The following is a 20,016-nucleotide window of genomic DNA, read 5'->3' as shown; positions in this document are numbered from 1 at the left end:
CGAGGGCACCTTCCCGAGCAAAAATATTGTACCACGTTTTGGAATATTTTGGCTACAGAAAATATTTTCTGTTCTGGATAGAAATGGTGGTTTCTACAACAACTACCATTTTACTTGCCCCATTGTGACTGATTTTTCTTGTGCATCATCACCTTAATAGATGATTGCTAGCCTCCAAAGCACAGCCTCCAAATCCTAGCCATTTAACCTCAGTAACCTCTCAAAGTTACTGATCAGAAACTTACCAAACGTGTGAAATCTTTTCTACTACATCTGGAGTCAAACCAAAGCATGGTAATCTTCAAAACTACCACGAACAACAAGCCAGGCATGACCTTTGGACGTTGGTCGGCCTGAGGGAAGAGTTCACGCGGTGACCACACGTGTCCATGATGCCAGCCTGTGTGTCGATGCGCTCTGAGTGCCGCCGAGCGCTCTGTTTCACACGTGCTCGCTTCCCCAACTGCCATGGCGCCAAACCGCGGCACCATCTTCATCTCAACTCCCTTAACTCCCCCTTGGCAGTGGCCGATGCCGGAGCTCGCCGCAGCGAGCACGGGCACGGTCCGGCCAACATAACAGTGCGGTGCGCACTATGCTCATCGCCTTCTCCTTGATCCTGTGCTTGTCTCCGTTCGCACACAGTCCCCGCGTGAGCTGCGTCGCCTTCTCCTTCTCTCACTGATGCCTCTCGTCGCCGGGCGCAGTGTCCAGGTGTCGCCGATAGAGCCCGGTCCACTCCTCGCTGCTCGCTTATAAATGGAGCCACCCCAACCTCCTCGAACACCATCCTCCACTCCCACACACTCCACAAACGTGTAGATAGGTGTAGCCCGGTCGGGTAGGCCACGGGTCGCCGTCCCCGAGCTCGAGCTTGCCGGCGATCCTCTCGGGTCGCCACGGTAGCTCCAGGCCCTCCCAGGCCTGGGCGACACTTCCAGAGCCTCTGCCGCTCTTCGGTGAAGCCGTTCCGTCCACTTGGAGCCTCTGGAGTCGCTGCAGTTTGCCGTCGTCTTCGTCTCCAGCGACCTCCGCTCTCTGCCTGCGCTTGCGATGTCGAATGCGACCACCCCTAGCTATGCTACGGGTACGGGCAGGTGCGCCTCGATCCCTCCCTCTCGTTTTGGCCAAGGAGCCCTCGTCGCCGACGTGAGCTCCGACAAAGCCGCGACCCCCTCTATTTCCTTCTCCCCCTCCACCTCACCCGACTAGCGAGGCCCGCTAGTCAACCCCTCAGTACGCGCACGAAGCGGTACGAGTGTTGGCAGCCCGAGGCTTTACGCCTTCGACGTTACCCCCCTAGTTTGTTCCATGTAAATTCAAATTCAATTAATTTCCAGAGAGTTTAAACAGCTATAACTCTTCAACCATAAGTCCAAATGAATTTATTCTCTTTTGCATTGTGTTCTTTGCAATGAAGTCGAACATCTCACCAAAAATGAGATTTTTCTGAGCTTTCTAGAATTTTTGGTGATTTTGAGAAGGGTTCTTGATATTTTCTTCTTGTGTTGAAAATTATTTTCAGAGGGTGAGGCTTGTGAACCTCATCTGCACTAAGGCAAGCCATAGCAACATTTTCACGGTGCCATTTCAATATTTATGATTTTCTTACTTAAATGAAAGATTTAAACTATGCATTTAAATAACTATTACGTTATTGATAATCTGTTAAGTCCTTGTTTTAGTTAATATGCTTGATTTACAGAATGTTTGAAACTAACTTAGTTGATAAAGAAACTAGGATTCATTTGTGATGATAAAATAATAACATTGTTGTGCATATGAGAAACTACTTGAAGTTATTTTCTTGCATGAGTAAAATAATAAAAATTTGCTAGAAAATATTCTGTTTAAAGTGAGGATTATCTTAACCAAAAAAGTGGCTCAGTTGTTGATGTTTATGCTTACTGTGAATATAGTTGACTCAATCATTTCCGTTAATATGTGATGCATATGTTAGTGTTGCATTTCATGGCATACTATGACACCGGTTATTTTTTACTTTAAGTTGAACCTGAATATAACTCAACTTGAATATATCGTTGGCCGGGTCATGGTGCCACTGAATCGAGTTTTTCCCAGTGCAACAACATCTGCCTTATGGGGGCCTTGATTCGGTCCGTTGTCATGCCTCTGGTCGGTGCCTCCAACTAGGGAAGGTTATCAGCATGCTTACCCTGGCCCGGTAAGCCAACATAACCTTGTGTGCCCATTGTTGAGATTATGGTACTGGGTTCCCTTGTGGGATCATTTAGGCCACGACGGTGGTCGTTGTGTCTTTGGTAGACATAGGGCCACCCAGGACTAGCCCAGTGGGGATTGTGTCGGAGTGGCCGGGAGAGTGTCATGGCAATGGAGGGGTTTCATCGGAATGTCATTGATCCACCCGAATGGGAGTACGAGGCCATGGGTTCCGTGGTGTGGGTACAGTGTGCTACCTCTGCAGAGTGTAATAATCTATCGATAGCCGAGTCCACGGTTACGACACGCTCGTAGTAGGTCACACCATGGGTCAACGTTTAATAAACTTTGCACAATAAGTTATGAACTTTGCACTGTTGATGTTGGTGCAAAGCTATCGAGATGTTCAAGACCAAGTATTGGTCGTGGTTGTGATTGTCGTAAGGATCACGAGATACTTCGAGAGAAGACCATGATGATGGTATATTTGTGATCCAAGAACGATCACGGTTGGTAAGCCAGTCCCGAAGGACTTTATCCAAGAGCATGATCACAGCATGTTGAAGCATTATTGCATTATTAACTGGTTAATTATCATGATGTTGTTTATCATTATGATTATGGTTGTTGTGAGCTTGCAAGTACATTCAATGTACTCACCTGTCGTGTCATGCCAGATTTCAGTAAAGTCTCGTTGGAAAGGAGTGCTGCTCGAATCTAGATTGTGTCCACATTGGTGTCCCTGTGATGTGGAGTCTCCTCTACGACGTTGTTCCGCTGCCGCGTAGTATTATGATCGAGGCCCTCTTTATGTTCACTAAATAATGTACATATTGTGTAGCCACACCGTGTGTGCCACTTGGCCTCGACACCTGTTGTAATATAAACTATGATCCGCTAGCATCAATAAAGCGGTTGCTTTCTATACCAAGATGTTGTGTGTTGCAAGAAGACATGGTCTCTGGGCTGGCAATGCAGGTAAACCGGTCGCTCTAAGCCGGGGTGCCACAGCTACTTTGGCCTAGTCAAGCGGATCGCCGATGCCCTACCCCAAATTGAAGCTACGAAGCGCTCCTCATGTATTGAGGGTGCCTGGATGGCCTTTGCCCGTGTTAAGATGCACTAGGCAAAGATGATGGTTGTCATCGTAGTTGTTGAGGGCCCACCTGAAGGCAAGGACTATCGCAAGCCGGAGCACTAATTTGAAGACATCATGGAGTGTGCCCATTTAATAGAGGGTCAATGCTCAAAGGATATTATGTTTGAATGAACGTATTCGGGCTGCCTAGGATTTTGTGTTATGAAACAAGGCTTGTGTAATATACTTGTCTTTGATCTAAAATTATTTTCCTCCTGTGCGGCCGGTTTTATATATTGAAGTTTGCCAGTCATCGGCTTCAGCCCCCACGTAGATACTATGGGGATGTTCGGAATAGCACTTGACCACTCTTGAACCAACATGTTGGTTCGTAAAGGAGGTGATCATGCGGCAAACCAAGCACTCAGACTATGCGGCTTTATCACTCTCACTTAGCAAAAATAGAAGTTTGACAATGGGACTATAGATTAGCCCGTGGTGTTTGTTCGGCTATCTGAACTTGTATGCTTTAAGGCGCGTGACTAGGTAGAGGCCAGTCCTTCGTATAATATGAGAAAAAATCGTCAAAGATTTAGCAAGTCACCGAACCGCTGACCAGCTCTCGCTATATCATGACAGTCAGTTTTCGGCTTTCTCTAATGAGGTGTTTGACCGGACGAGTCAGAAACACAATCGCAATAGTTCTCCCTTTACTACCTTAGACGAACAAGCGGTACGTAAGGTGGTAACCATAGGAGCCGAGAAACCCAACTATTGACTAAAGACATGATTCGGAGCCGATGCATATAATGCGGCATTCGGGACGCTAATGTATACTATAAAAGTGTTAGGACTTTATGTTTTTGAAATTAATGTGGCCGTATAGAGCCCTTGGCAATCCATGCCGAGGTGTGTATGTCAATCTCTCTTCACGACAAGATATGGATTATGAAATAAGCCAATACCCAATATGGTTGGACAAAACTGTTTCCACTATATTCTGATTGATATGTCAAATGTGCTCTTACAGAAAATGCCATAATCATCAAGGCTATTTTACATGCCAAGAATTTGTGAACAAGGCAAAGTTGTATACATGTCCTAATAGAGAAAAGGGTGGTCTTGAAGAACCATTGGGCACCCTGCCGCACGTCTACGTCGCTTTTCACCTTGGTGTAGGATCCTTTGAGAGGATCAATGATCGAGTATACATAAGGGGCCTGGAAAAGGGCCCTTGGTACCGTCAAAAAGTTATTTGGGCTTTGAAGAACCTGAAAAACAAAGGAAAAAATGGAAAAAATGGGAGAACATGAAAGTCGGAATAGGGTCGAGCCGTATTGTGGACTTTGTCTTTAGTGTGCCTCCGTACTTGCCCATGGTATTTTTAGTGCGTAGTTATGTACGCCTGGTGCATATGCCGCCATTAAGTCAGTGTGCTGACAGAGGCCAAATTGCTAATCTAGTTCTGGACGAACCAGACTCTCATTCTGCAGGGTAGACTAGACTCTTTTGATAGTGTCTGGTGGCTTAATGGGCGACGAAGTATTCGACTTGATAAGGCCACCATGCACCTCGGCTGCGAGGGCCGCAGTATGCTCCTCAGTACGGAGGGAGCACTCCGTGTTTCCATTGACTGTTATAACACCGCATGGTCCGGGCATCTTAAGCTTGAGATAGACATAATGCAGGACTGCATTGAAACGGGCGAAACGGTTCGTCCGAGCAGTGCATGATAACCACTGCGGAAGGGGACGATGTCGAAAAGTAGATCTTTGCTTCGGAAGTTATCCGGTGAGCCGAAGACTACCTCCAGCGTTATTGACCTTGTTCTACAGGCCTGTGTGCGATGTATTACTCCTTTAAAGGCAGTTTTAGTGGGCTCGATTCTTGACGGATCAATGCTCATTTTGCAGACAGTGTCCTGATAAAGCAGGTTAAGACTGCTCCCGCCATCCATGAGGATTTGTGTAAGATGGAATCCATCAATGATTGGATCAAGGACCAATGCTGCTGAACCTCCATGACGGATACTGGTCGGATGGTCTCTACAGTCAAAAGTGATCGGACAGGCCGGCCATGGGTTGAATATTGGGGCGACTGGCTCTATGGCATAAACGTCCCTTAGTGCGTGCTTGCGCTACCGCTTGGGGATATGAGTGGCGTAGATCATATTCACTATTTTTACCTCGGGGGGAAATTTCGTTTGGTCCCCTGTATTTTTTGGGCGAGGTTCATCATCATCTAGGTGGCCCTTTCCCCTTATGTTCAGCGTTTAGCTTACCGGCCTGTCTAAAGAACCAACTATTTATGTTAGTATGATTGGCAAGCTTGTCAGTGGTGCCATGGATCTGGCAAGGCCGATCTAGTATTCTATCCAAACTGGGTGGACCATCTTTGTTTCCTTTGAATGGCTTCTTCTGCTGACCAGGTTTAGAGCCACTGTATCCTACATTCACCGCCGTGTCCTTGATATCTTCATTGTTTCCTCGACGCTTATGTTTGTTGCGTCGTGTCCTACCGTTGCCATATCTGGCTTCGAAGGTGCTAGGGTCATCGGTGCTGTTGCTCCCGCGCAAAAGCGGCTCATGAGTGCGGTGAGTGCTGCCATGGACGTCGACTTTTCTTGGCCGAGGTGTCGGGCGAGCCACTCATCACGAATGTTGTGCTTAAAGGCCACAAGGGCTTTAGCGTCTGGACAATTGATGATTTGGTTCTTTTTAATTAAGAACCTAGTCCAGAGTTTGCAGGCTGAATCTCCGGGGTGTTGGACTATGTGACTGATGTCATCGGTGTCCGGAGGCCGGACATAGGTGCCTTGGAAGTTGTCTCTAAAGGCATCCTCCAAATCTTCCCAGCTGCCAATAGAGTTTTCTAGGAGGCTATTTAGTGAGTGTCGTGCTGGTATTTGATGGCATGGAGATTTTCACCACGGGCCATGTGGATATGGAGAAGGAAATCTTCAATCCATACCGGAGGATCTATCGTGCCATCATATGATTCACTGTTTACCGGTTTAAACCCTTCTCGGAACTGGTGCGATATTACCTCATTGGTAAAGCATAAGGGTTGTGTGGCACCTCTGTATCGGACAACGTCACACCGGAGCTCGGATGACATCCGTATGCAGTTTTCAGCACTAGTGAGGTTATGCCGGTCGTGCCAATCCTGACGGTCGTCTTCTCGCCTTGGGGCGCGCCCCCTTGATCCATAGATTGATCTTGTTTGGCCTGCTCTATTACTCAGGTCTTTTCGTAAGTCGTAGGTGTATCCTGGAGCCGCTGTCTCTCTGCCCTTACGGCAAGGTGGTGCGGGTTGGTATTTGGCATTAGTGGCCGTTTTATCTCACCCACGTGGTGGCCGGTCTGGTTCATCAGCGCGGTCATGTTTCAACGGGATTGGCAAGAAGGCCTCATCGTCGAATTGTGGGAGTAGCCGATGCTTTGGATAACTCTTGGTTGGGCGTTGTTGGCCATATTCTTCAGCAGCTAAGACATGGGTCCATCTGTCGTTGAGTGTATCCTATTCGGCTAGGAGCCATTGTGTTGCTTTTTAAGGCTTCTTGCGGTGGTGATTAGTTGGCGCTTAAATTGCTCCTGCTCGAGGGGTTCCTCTAGCACGATGAAATCTTCGTTGCTGAGGCTGACATCATCCTCGGAGAGCGGTACATAATTACTATCTGCCGAGTCCTCATTCCCGACCAGATCGTTGGGGTAAACTTGCCCCTCCTCCACATCATCCTGTTTGGATGTGGGCTCGACGGGGGCTTCGGGATCTTTGGCATCCTCTGGAGTGTTATTTTCTCCAGTGCCGGTGTTGCTATCTTTGCCACGACGCGATTTTGAGCGGCGTCGCTGGCATCGATGCTTCAGAGGTGCCTCATTAGGTTTGTCCTCCACCAGATCCTTCCTGTCTGCATCGTCATCCTCTTTCGGTGTATCCACCATATACACGCCGTAAGTGGAGGTGACCGTCCACCGTCCGGCAAAGGGAGGGTCTTGGCCTTGTGCGTCTCTGGAACCATCGTCCATGTCATCGATGTCTTCAGAGGAGTAATCTAGTATGTCGGTTATGTCCTCGATAGTGGCTATGAAGTGGGTGGTGGGTGGGACGTAAAATTCCTTGCTCTCAGCCCCTAGTCCGGGCTGGGCATAGTTCGGAGGCGACTCCTCTGTAATGGCGAGGGACTGCATCAAGTCTAGAGCCTCATTTAAGGGCGAGGGCTGGACGGGGAAACGAGAGTCTGCGGGGCTGGCCAGGGCAAAGGCTTCTTGGCCACGCTTGCTGGGCGCGGGCTTTGATAGTTCCATGATAGAGGGAACCCAGCCTGACTCCTGCCTGGCCGAAGACAAAATCGCCTCCAGATCCCCGATTGTGAATTTCACAGCTGAGAGTCCGGCGGGCTTCAAACTCCCATCTTCGAACCCTGTAGTTCACTCCTGATCTAAGGCCAGAGCGGTGGTCGGGGCCACGAACCCTTCGAAGATCAAATCTCCTCGGGTATCAGCGACATAATTTAGGTTCTTGAAACTGATCTGATGACCACGGCGTAGTTGTTGATCTGTTCGAGGTGACCAATCAAGTTGACATGTAGAACGAAGCCGCCGAACACAAAAATATGGCTGCAGAGGAAAGTTTCCCTAGAAATAGCATCATTGTTGATGATCGAACGAGCCATCGAACATTCTGTCACCGGCACAGTGGAACTCTCAATGAAAGCACCAATGTCGGTGTCAAAACTGGCCGATCTCGGGTAGGAGGTCCCGAACTGTGCGTCTGAGGATCAAAGGTAACAAGAGACAATGGGGACACGATGTTTACCCAGGTTCGGACCCTCTTAATGGTGGTAAAACCATATGTCCTACTTTATTGTATTTGATGAGTATATGGTTTACAAGAGTTGATCTACCTCGAGATTGTAATTTATAAACCCTAGATGTCTAGCCTGTATGAATTCTGATAGCCTCTACAGACTAAACCGTCCAGTTTATGTAGACACCAGAGGGGCCTAGGGTTGTACAAAGTTGGTTTACAGAGAAAGGAAAATACACATCTGAATATTTAAACTTGCTATCCACGCAAAGGAGAGTCCCATCTGGACACGGGGGCAAGGTCTTCTTCTTTGTATCTTCATGGCCCATCAGACCAGCCCATATCAAATAGCCCGGATACCCGAAGGCCCCTTAGTTTAGGACTCCCTCACCATACTCGTCATGGTTTTTCAGGCCCGAGCATGTACCACGGACACTTCCTTCAGCACGTCGCCTTGAAATACGGATACTTCCTCTTCCGACAGGCCAGTTAACAGACCTGCAACAACAGAGTTGTGACATTCTGAATTAAGGGGTTACACATGAGCACCTGGGATGGTTCTAAATAAGAGACGAAGACATATCAAACATGCCACCATTAAGCCCCCTACCTATTTGGATAGTTTGTCTTTTTCCTCGTCGTGTTTATTCTTCCCAGATGCACTCGTTGCGACCTTTTTCATTTCCACCAATTAGGAAGTGACAACATTTAGCTATGCCTGATTTGCTTCTAGCTCCTGGGATAGCGCGGTATTTTTCTCTTTGAGAATCTGCGGGTCATAGCGATCCTTAAATCAGTTTACATCACCGCTTCAAGTATCGGGGGCTACTGGCACATGACTATAAAAAATTGCATAAACTTTTACTTGTATATCCTTCGAGAATAGCTGAATGACTCCGGAAAGTTCGTCTCGAGCGGATCGGATATATGCATCCACCGAGCTGAGTGTGGTAAACTCTTGCTCGGAAAAGGCCAAAGTGCGCATAGCCTCTTTTAATCGACGGTGATTCATCACGCACTCCACTTCAGAATTTGTGACTATACGTCACCTGAATCCTCTTAAGGAGGTGGAACTGGCATTGCGTCGGCTCTCGTCTTAATTGGCGAGTCCAGCACCGGATTGGCAGACATTCGGCTCACTAAGGGTTTTCCCACCGTCTGCCGCATACTCCTCCTGACATCAAGGATAAAATGGAGACTTTTAATAATCTAGACTCATGCCTAGGCATGTATTAAGCAAACATACCTCTTGGAAGACTGTGGGGTTTCGGCAGTACTCCCGGTCCCTTTTTGTTTTGAACGACGGCCTTGCATAGGGGCCACCATTGAGGAGGTACGGTCCCTATAGTGCCGATCCTATTAAAATATGGATCAGTACAACAGATAAAAATGCAAATAGGCATTTCCTTGTAAGAGCCCTCTGAATAATCACGATGCTAAAGGGATAGAGGCGGGAGTAGTCGGCGGGGATAGCCACTTCCAAGCCATCAAGGCTCGCTTGATAAAATACCCCATCATCGAACTCTATATATATATCTGGATCGTCGCAAAAGCCAGGGTCTTCATCGCGGTTATGATCTTCTGGCTATGCAGCGGGACAGTGGACGTCCTCGGTCATTTTTCTCCATGACTAATTGTGGCAACAAAGGGCAAAGATGGTAATCGAAGTCTTGCCCATTCAATGGGGTTGTACATGGAATAGCCTTCCCGGTACTTTAACCGTAGAAATTTTCTTTCTCACCCATATACAGATCGACCAAGATTGTGGCCAGTTCGGCTGGGGTATCCGGGCCCTTCCGTCTATAGCGGGACGCGTCATCTTCTCCGTTGTAACATCATAAGGGAGTTACTCTGGATTGGAGAGGCTAGAGAAACCTCTTTATCGCAATAGCCCTGACCTCGACTATTGAGAGCTCGGTATGGGCTAGCAACCTAACCTTGATGACCAACCTATTTACCTCTGCACTATCATCCTCCTTGGGACTTCAGGGACGCCAGTTGATGCGCTTCTTTAAAGGAGCACTAGAAAATTCAGGAAGGCCATGTTGTACGGGGTCCGGCAGTGGGACGTCATCTATATAGAACCATTCTAAAGACCACTGTGGATATACCTCTTTGGGAGTTCTAATTGTTGGAGAACGCAGTAATTTCAAAAAAAGTCCTACGCACACGCAACATCTATCATGGTGATGCATAGCAACGAGAGGGGAAGAGTGATGTCCACATACACTCATAGACCGTAAGCGTAAGCGTTATGACAACGTGGTTGATGTAGTCGTACGTCTTCACAATCCAACCGATCCTAGTACCGAAAGTACGACACCTCCGTGATCTGCACACGTTCGGCTCGGTGACATCCCACGAACTCTTGATCCAGCTGAGTGTCGAGGGAGATCTTCGTCAGCATGACGGCATGATGACAATGATGATGAAGCTACCGGTGCAGGGCTTCGCCTACGCACTTCAACGATATAACCGAGGTGGATTATGGTGGAGGGGGGCACCGCATACGGCTAAGGGACCAATGATCAACTTGGGTGTATATGGGGTGCCCCTCCCCCGTATATAAAGGAGTGGAGGAGGGGGAGAGGGCCGGCCTCCTAGGCGCGCCCAAGGGGGGAGTCCTACTCCCGGTGGGAGTAGGATTCCCCCTTCCATAGTTGGAGTAGGAGAGGGAAGGAAGGGCAAGAGGGAGAGAAGGAAAGGGGGGTCAGACCCCTCCCAATTTGGATTGGGCTTGGGGGGGGGGCGCCCCCACCTTGGCCGCCTCCTCCTCCTTTCCACTATGGCCCATTAAGGCTCGTTGACTCCCCAGGGGGTTCCGGTAACCCCTCGGTACTTGATATATGCCTGAACTCTCCAGAAACCTTTCCGATGTCCAAACACAGTCATCCAATATATCGATCTTTATGTGTCAACCATTTCGAGACTCCTCGTCATGTCCATGATCATATCCAGGACTCCAAACTACCTTCGTTACATCAAAACACATAAACTCATAATATCGATCGTCACCCAATGTTAAGCATGCGGACCCTATGGGTTCGAGAACTATGTAGACATGACCAAGACACGTCTCTGGTCAATAACCAATAGTGGAACCTAGATGTTTATATTGGCTCCCACATATTCTGCGACGATCTTTATCGGTCAAACTGCATAATAACATATGTTGTTCCCTTTGTCATCGGTATGTTACTTGCCCGAGATTCGATCATCCGTATCTCAATACCTAGTTCAATCTCTTTATCGGCAAGTCTCTTTACTCGTTCGGTAATGCATCATCCCGTAACTAACTCACTAGTTACATTGCTTGCAAGGCTTGTAATGATGTCCATTACCAGGAGGGCCCAGATATACCTCTCCGATACTCGGAGTGACAAATCCTAATCTCGATCCATGCCAATTGAACAAACACCATCGGAGACACCTGTGGAGCATCTTTATAGTCACCCAGTTACATTGTGATGTTTGATAGCACACTAAGTGTTCCTCCGGTATTCGGGAGTTGCATGATCTCATAGTCATAGGAACATGTATAAGTCATGGAAAAAGCAATAGCAACAAAGTAAACAATCATCGTGCTAAGCTAATGGATGGGTCAAGTCAATCACATCATTCTCTAATGATGTGATCCCGTTAATCAAGTGAGAACTCATGTCTATAGTTAGGAAACATAACCATCATTGATTCAACGAGCGAGTCATGTAGAGGCATACTAGTGACACTCTATTTGTCTATGTATTCACACGTGTACTAAGTTTCCGGTTAATACAATTCTAGCATGAATAATAAACATTTATCATGATATAAGGAAATATAAATAGTAACTATATTATTGCCTGTAGGGCATATTTCCTTCAGTCTCCCACTTGCACTATAGTTAATAATCTAGATTACATTGTAATGATTCTAACACCCATGGAGTCTTGGTGCTGATCATGTTTTGCTCATGAGAGAGGCTTAGTCAATGAGTCTGCAACATTCAGATCCGTATGTATCTTGCAAATCTCTATGTCTCCCTCCTTGACTGGATCGTGGATGGAATTGAAGCGTCTCCTGGTGTGCTTGGTTCCCTTTTGAAATCTGGATTCCTTTGCCAAGGCAATTGCACTAGTATTGTCACAAAAGATTTTCATTGGACCCGATGCACTAGGTATGACACCTAGATCGGATATGAACTCCTTCATCCAGACTCCTTCATTTGCTTCTTCCGAAGCAGCTATGTAGTCCGCTTCACACGTAGATCCATCCATGTCGCTCTGCTTGGAACTGCACCAACTGACAACTCCACCATTTAATAAAAATACATATCTGGTTAGTGATTTAGAGTCAGCCGGATCGGTGTTAAAGCTTGCATCGATGTAACCATTTACGATGAGCTCTTTGTCACCTCCATAAACGAGAAACATATCATTAGTCCTTTTCAGGTATTTCAGGATGTTCTTGACTGTTGTCCAGTGATCCACTCCTGGATTACTTTGGTACCTCCTTGCAAAACTAATAGCAAGGCGCACATCAGGTCTGGTACACATCATTGCATACATGATAGAACCTATGGCTGAAGCATAGGGAATGACTTTCATTTTCTCTCTATCTTCTGAAGTGGTCGGGCATTGAGTCTGACTCAACTTCACACCTTGTAACACAGGCAAGAACCCTTTCTTTGCTTGATCCATTTTCAACTTCTTCAAAACCTTATCAAGGTATGTGCTTTGTGAAAGTTCAATTAAGCATCTTGATCTATCTCTATAGATCTTGATGCCCAATATATAAGCAGCTTCACCGAGGTCTTTCATTGAAAAATTCTTATTCAAGTATCCTTTTATGCTATTCAAAAATTTCGTATCATTTCCGATCAAAAATATGTCATCTACATATAATATCAGAAATGCTACAGAGCTCCCACACACTTTCTTGTAAATACAGGCTTCTCCAAAAGTCTATATAAAACGATATGCTTTGATCACACTACCAAAGCCTATATTCCAATTCCGAGAGGTTTGCACCAGTCCATAATTGGATCATTGGAGCTTGCATACTTTGTTAGCACCTTTTCGATCGACAAAACCTTCTGGTTGCATCATATACATCTTTTCTTTAAGATATCCATTAAGGAATGCAGTTTTGACATCCCTTTGCCAAATTTCATAATCATAAATTGCGACAATTGCGAACATGATTCAGACGGACTTAAGCATCGCTCTGGGTGAGAAGGTCTCATCGTAGTCAACTCTTTGAACTTGTCAAAAACCTTTTGCAACAAGTCGAGCTTTTGTAGACGGTAACATTACCACCAATGTCAGTCTTCTTATTGAAGATCCATTTATTTTCTATGGCATGCCGATCATCGAGCAAGTCAACCAAAGTCCACACTTTGTTCTCATACATGGGTCCCATCTCCGATTTCATGGCCTCAAGCAATTTTGCGGAATCTGGGATCATTATCACGTCCTCGTAGTTCATAGGTTCGTCATGGTAAAGTAACATGACCTCCAGAACAGGATTACCATAGCACTCTAGTGCGGATGTTACTCTGGTTGACCTACGAGGTTCGGTAGTAACTTGATCTGAAGTTTCAGGATCGTCATCATTAGCATCCTCACTTACTGGTGTAGGAATCACTGGAACTGATTTCTGTGATGAACTACTTTCCAATAAGGCAGTAGGTACAATTACCTCATCAAGTTCTACTTTCCTCCCACTCACTTCTTTCAAGAGAAACTCCTTCTCTAGAAAGGATCCATTCTTAGCAACGAATATCTTGCCTTCGGATCTGTGATAGAAGGTGTGTCCAACAGTCTCCTTTGGGTATCCTATGAAGCCACATTTCTCCGATTTGGGTACGAGCTTATCAGGTTGAAGTTTTTTATCATAAGAATCGCAGCCCCAAACTTTAATAAACAACAACTTGGGTTTCTTGCAAACCATGGTTCATAAGGTGTCGTCTCAACGGATTTAGATGGTGCCCTATTTAACGTGAATGCAGCTATCTCTAAAGCATAACCCCAAAACGATAGCAGTAAATTAGTAAGAGACATCATAGATCGCACCATATCTAGTGAAGTACGATTACAACGTTCGGACACACCATTATGATGTGGTGTTCCGGGCTGTGATTTGCGAAACTATTCCGCATTGTTTCAAATGAAGACCAAACCCGTAACTCAGATATTCTTCTCCACAATAAGATCATAGAAACTTTATTTTCTTGTTACGATGATTTTCCACTTCACTCTGAAATTCTTTGAACTTTTCGAATGTTTCAGACTTATGTTTCATTAAGTAGATATACCCATATCTGCTGAAATCATGTGTGAAGGTGAGAAAATAATGATATCCACCGCAAGACTCAATGTTAATTGGACCACATACACCAGTACGTATGATTCCCAATAACTCTATTGCTCGCTCCATTGTTCCGAAGAACGGAGTTTTAGTCATCTTGCCCACAAGGCATGGTTCGCAAGTACCAAGTGATTCATAATCAAGTGATTCCATAAGTCCATCAGAATGGAGTTTCTTCATGCGCTTTTGATACGTCCATTTTTCATCATGCTTTTATATTGATATTTATTGCATTATGGTCTGTTATTACACATTATGTCACAATACTTATGCCTATTCTCTCTTATTTTACAAGGTTTACATGAAGAGGAAGAATGCTAGCAGCTGGGATTCTAGGATGGAAAAGGAGCAAATATTAGAGACCTATTTTGCACAGCTCCAAAAGTCCTAAAACTTCACGGAAGCTATTTCTAGAATATATAAAAATACTGGGCGCAAGATGTTCCAGAGGGGGGCCACACCCTGGCCATGAGGGTGGGGAGCGCGTGCCTGGGCGCCCCCTGCCTCGTGGGCCCCCTGGTGGCCCTCCGATGCCCATGTTCTTCTATATGGAGTCTTTCGTTGAGGAAAAAATCATAAGCAAGCTTTCGGGATGAGACGCCGCCGCCACGAGGTGGACCCATGGCGGAACCAATCTTGGGCTCTGGCGGAGCTGTTCTGCCGGGGAAACTTCCCTCCGGGAGGGGGAAAACATCACCATCGTCATCACCAATGATCCTCTCATCGGGAGGGGGTCAATCTCCATCAACATCTTCACCAGCACCATCTCATCTCAAACCCTAGTTCATCTCTTGTATCCAATCTTTGTATCCAAAGCTCAAATTGGTACTGTGGGTTGCTAGAGTGACAGAAGCTTAAACCCTAGTTTATGTGTTGCTTCGTAAGGGGCTAATTTGGATCCATATGTTTCATGCTATGGTTAGGTTTACCTTAACACTTCTGTTGTAGTTGCGGATGCTTGCAATAGGAGTTAATCATAAGTGGGATGCTTGTCGAAGTAAGGACAGCACCCAAGCACCGGTCCACCCACATATCATATTATCAAAGTACCGAACGAGAATCATATGATCATGATGAAAACTAGCTTGACGATAACTCCCATGTGTCCTCGGGAGCCCTTTCCTTCATATAGGAGTTTGTCCAGGCTTGTCCTTTGCTACAAAAAGGATTGGGCCATCTTGCTGCACCTTATTTACTTTTATTACTTGCTACTCGTTACCAATTACCTTATCACAAAACTATCTGTTATCGATAATTTCAGTGCTTGCAGAGAATACCTTGCTGAAAACAGCTTATAATTTCCTTCTGCTCCCCGTTGAGTTCGACACTCTTACTTATCGAAAGGACTACAATAGATCCCCTATACTTTGGGGTCATCAAGACTCTTTTTTGGCGTCGTTGCCGGGGAGTGAAGCGCCTTTGGTAGGTGGAATTTGGTAAGGAAAAATTTATATAGTGTGCTAAAATTTACTGTCACTTGTTACAATGGAAAGTAATCCTTTGAGGGCCTTGTTGGGGGTATCTTCACCTCGACCAGTAGAGCAAAGAGTTGCTCCTCAACCTACTGAACCTACTGAAAATGAAAATGTTTACTTCGAAATTCCTTCGGGTATGATAGAGAAACTGCTAGCTAATCCTTTTGCAGGAGATGGAACATTGCATCCCGACTTACACTCAATCTATTTGGATGAAGTTTGTGGATTATCTATGCTTGCAGGTATGCCCGATGATGTTATCAAGAAGAAGGTCTTCCCTTTATCTTTGAAGGGAGATGCATTGACATGGTATAGGCTATGTGATGATATGGAATTCGATTAGATGTTTTATCCTATGCATCTTGTTCATCGTGATCGTAATAATATATATATAATTTTTGGCCTCGCGAAGGAGAAAGCATCGCTCAAGCTTGGGGGGAGGCTTAAGTCAATGTTATATTCATGCCCCAATCATGAGCTCTCAAGAGAAATGATTAAGTCAATGTTATATGTAGGGGAATTGATTGTGGGAGGGAACGTAAGGCTCTTTTACTCCTTTACCTTATGTCCTCTGATCTGAGTCATTCTCTTCTCATTCAACGTGGGTTAAGGACTAGGCTCTCTTCTTCTATCAGGTTCACATGTTACTAATCCGTAGTAGCTTATAGGATTGTTGTTACAAGCCTCAGTACAGTTTCTACTACTTTTAGTATGTTGCCAGTTGAATCAGAACCTTGATATGATGTTGTTGAGTGGTATTGCAAACTGTTGTGGATGTCTCAAATCTTTTTCTGAGCATTTACAGCCGTTATGCTGTCCGATTTCCCCTAGAAAATTCTAATGCCTTTGCATTATTCTGTGCTTTCAGATGGCCACCCGTTCGCAGAACCAAGTGGTTCGTCTGACCCGGTGCCTTGATGTGCCCGGCCACACGACCATGTTGGTTCGAGTGATGGTTGAGTCAGGCTATCGGTGGTATCCGGAATATACCGTCGAGGAGCAGTTCAGAGACTTCAACCAGAGCCAGTACCTCTGTACCGTCAGGATATATCCCTCTTATCCTGGAGCCACTGAGCCCCTTCACTGTTCCTATGGACTTGGGGTCACTATTGAGATGTCTGTGCAGGATGCAGCCTATTCAATGATGACTATCATTCAAGCCAGGACTGCCTTGCTACAGAACACTGATTTCCGTGACATGCCAGCCTCACTTCCTGGAGCATAGGGGTACTATCAGGCCTTGTACTATGACTCTACACATGAGGAGTCACTACTCCGCACCACTGCCGAGATGCTCGAGGATAAGGACCGAGAAAATCGGGCCTTGCGTATGGAGCTTTTCCACACTCGTTCTGATCATTGGGCCACTTTGACTAGTTTTGCACCTGCGGTGCAGGCAGGATACATGGACATGAGGGACCTGTACCCCGTACGGTCTGGATTGCCAGATTGTATGGAGTGGCGCGATGTAGGAGGCATCACCCCTCCTCGTGGTCCCCGTCTGCCACCACCTGTGGAACCGAGGCCACATCCGAGTCCCTATGGTCCGCAGGCTCCGCAGGACCGTCTGTTCCCAGATGATCATGTTCCACTTCCAGGCCTTGGTGGTGACTTATATGTGTCGGCGTTCTGGGAACGGGGGTCCCCAGACTTGCCTACCTGCGGCCTGCGGCGTGGCTCAAAGGGGGGCCCAGCACGGCCCATCTTCATCAACACAGACCCAAGACCCTCGCGAGGGGCCAAGCCTCACGGGGCGGACGACACGGAGCTTCCTCAGGCACGGCCTCATCAGGCTGGCTCGCGAGGGGGCGGAGAGATCAAGGCGGGGCACCTCACGAGGTGCCCATGATGCAAGCCATGATGACCAAGGGCGCTAGGCGGGTGCCAGCCCGCGCAGTGTCCTCCTTTCCTCTTTGATGCAAAGGGGGCAAGCGCAGCCGCGGAGTACCGAGGCCTCAGGCAAAGGTTGCCATTTCGGTGCAACGAGACCAAGACCAGGAAGACTGCAAGACGGAGGTCATCGTGGAGCCCAAGACGGCGTCACCACCGGAGCTTTGTTCAGGCGAAGACTACTTTTGTCAAGGTAGCTAGTACTAGCTATCCCCCTTCAAATTAGCGCGCCATTGTTGGCTCCCTTCCCGCTCGATATTTGGGAAGAGGACCAGGGCCTCTATAAATAGGACCAGCCACCCACAGAGCAAAGGGGGTTCGGAAGAGGAGGTTCTTTAGAGAGGGGGTTCGATCAGAGAGAGAGAGAGAAGGGTGGCTGAACTCCTCCCAGCAGTTCATCACCCCAACCAAGAACAGACCCTCGCGAGGCTGTTCTTCCTTGTATCATTCATCATCATTAGCCCAAGAGGCAATCCACCACGCCACACACTGGTGTAGGGTATTACACCACAACGGTGGCCCGAACCAGTATAAACCCTGTGTCCCTTGTGTTGTTCTTTCCATAGCTTAGATCTTAGCGAGGCGGAGGGGTGTAGGTAAGTAGGAAGCGAAATCTCCGCGCGCACCCCAATGTTCGAACCTCAGGGGTCTGCCGGAACCCGAAATCCGACATTTGGCGCGCCAGGTAGGGGTGCACCGCAATTCGTCTTCCACCGCCCCGTTCTCCTCCAACCATCGCACCCATGTCCGACGCTCGTCGGGCCCGCTGTCACATCCCTAGTTCTTACAATGCCTAGTGCATGCATTAGAGTGTTACATCATGTTTAAATTTCATTTAAACCTGAGATGGGGATTGACTAAGCCCTAGCATCAAATGAATTCAACTAGGGTCAAAATAAAACCCTTTTCATTGAACTCAAAATGTCCTCTAAAAATGTTCAACATTTCTGGTTTGAGGTGGAAGCATCTACCAAAAATGGTTTATATTTTTGCAGGACATATTTGGTCACTGATTTAAATCATATAGTATTTTCATTTGGGCATTTAAATGCTATTAAATATTTCAAATGCTCAAATAATCATAAACTAAAATGTTTACTGTTGGATATATTCTAAACAGTAGCCATGATTAGTTTCATGATTTTTGAAAGTGTCTGAGTATTTTTAATAAAGCCCTAAATTTACAGAATAATAGAAAACTGAGATAATTAGAAAAAGAGAGAGAGAGAAGGAAGTTACCTGGCCTTACCGTGCAGCCCACCACAGCCTGGCCCAGCTCCATCTGGCCGGCCCAGCCGGCCCAGCCCACCTCCTCCCCCTTGTCCTCTTCCTCCTCTGCCAGGAGGACGAACAGAGGCGAGGCGTGGCGCGCGCCCGAGAGGCCTCGGCCACCTCCTGCTTCTCCCCTGGCCACCTCCTGCCTGGTTGCCTCCCTCCTCGACGCCCGGAGACGCCACGCACTCCCCCTCGCCCCCTGCACCTCTCCTCTCTCCCCCTGGACCCCATTCCCTCCTCTGCTTCCCTCTCGCGCACATCACCGAGCGGAGCTCGCCGTCATCGTCGCCGTACCCATGGCCACCACCACCCCCTCTCCTCCCCGACGTGCTCCTGAGCTCCGCAGTGCCTCCCTCGACCTCCCCGTCGGCTCACGCGACCGGAGAAGCCCCGAAGCGCCGTCCCGACGCTTTTCCCCTCCTCGGCCACCGAGGACCGCCGCTGTCGATTCGCCGCCTCCGACGCCTCCCCGAGCTCCCCGAGACCGCCGACGAACTCCCCGTGAGCTCCTCTTCTCTTCCCCTCACTCCCCACACCTGATTTCGTTCCCTAGCTCCTTCTTCCACCACGGCCGAAGCTCGCCGCCACCGTGCCTCATCGCCGTCGTGGCCAGAGCCACTGGAGCTCCCACCTGAGTGCACCATCGTGCTCAGAACGTCTCCACAAGCCCGTAGCACGCCCCAGCTCGCCTTCCTGTGCCCCCTAGCTCTCGCTCGCGTCTCGCCCGAACTCCGGCCGCCGCCGCGAGCTCGCTTCCGACGAGCTCGGTCCACCCCAGCTCCTCCCACTTGCACTACCAGACGCGCGCGACCCCCAGCTACGCGTAGGACCAATCCGCCGTCCAAATGGTCGCCTGTGGGCGAAACCCGACGCGCTCCGCCGCCACTGACCTCGCCGGTGACGAGCCGTCGGCCTAACCCCGGTCTAGTTAACCACTAATGACCCAGCTAATCACCCTAT

The sequence above is a fragment of the Triticum dicoccoides genome, chromosome 7A, assembly GCF_002162155.2.
Source record: "Triticum dicoccoides isolate Atlit2015 ecotype Zavitan chromosome 7A, WEW_v2.0, whole genome shotgun sequence".
NCBI classification, from domain to species: domain Eukaryota; kingdom Viridiplantae; phylum Streptophyta; class Magnoliopsida; order Poales; family Poaceae; genus Triticum; species Triticum dicoccoides.
Note: the sequence above shows the minus strand (reverse complement) of the source record.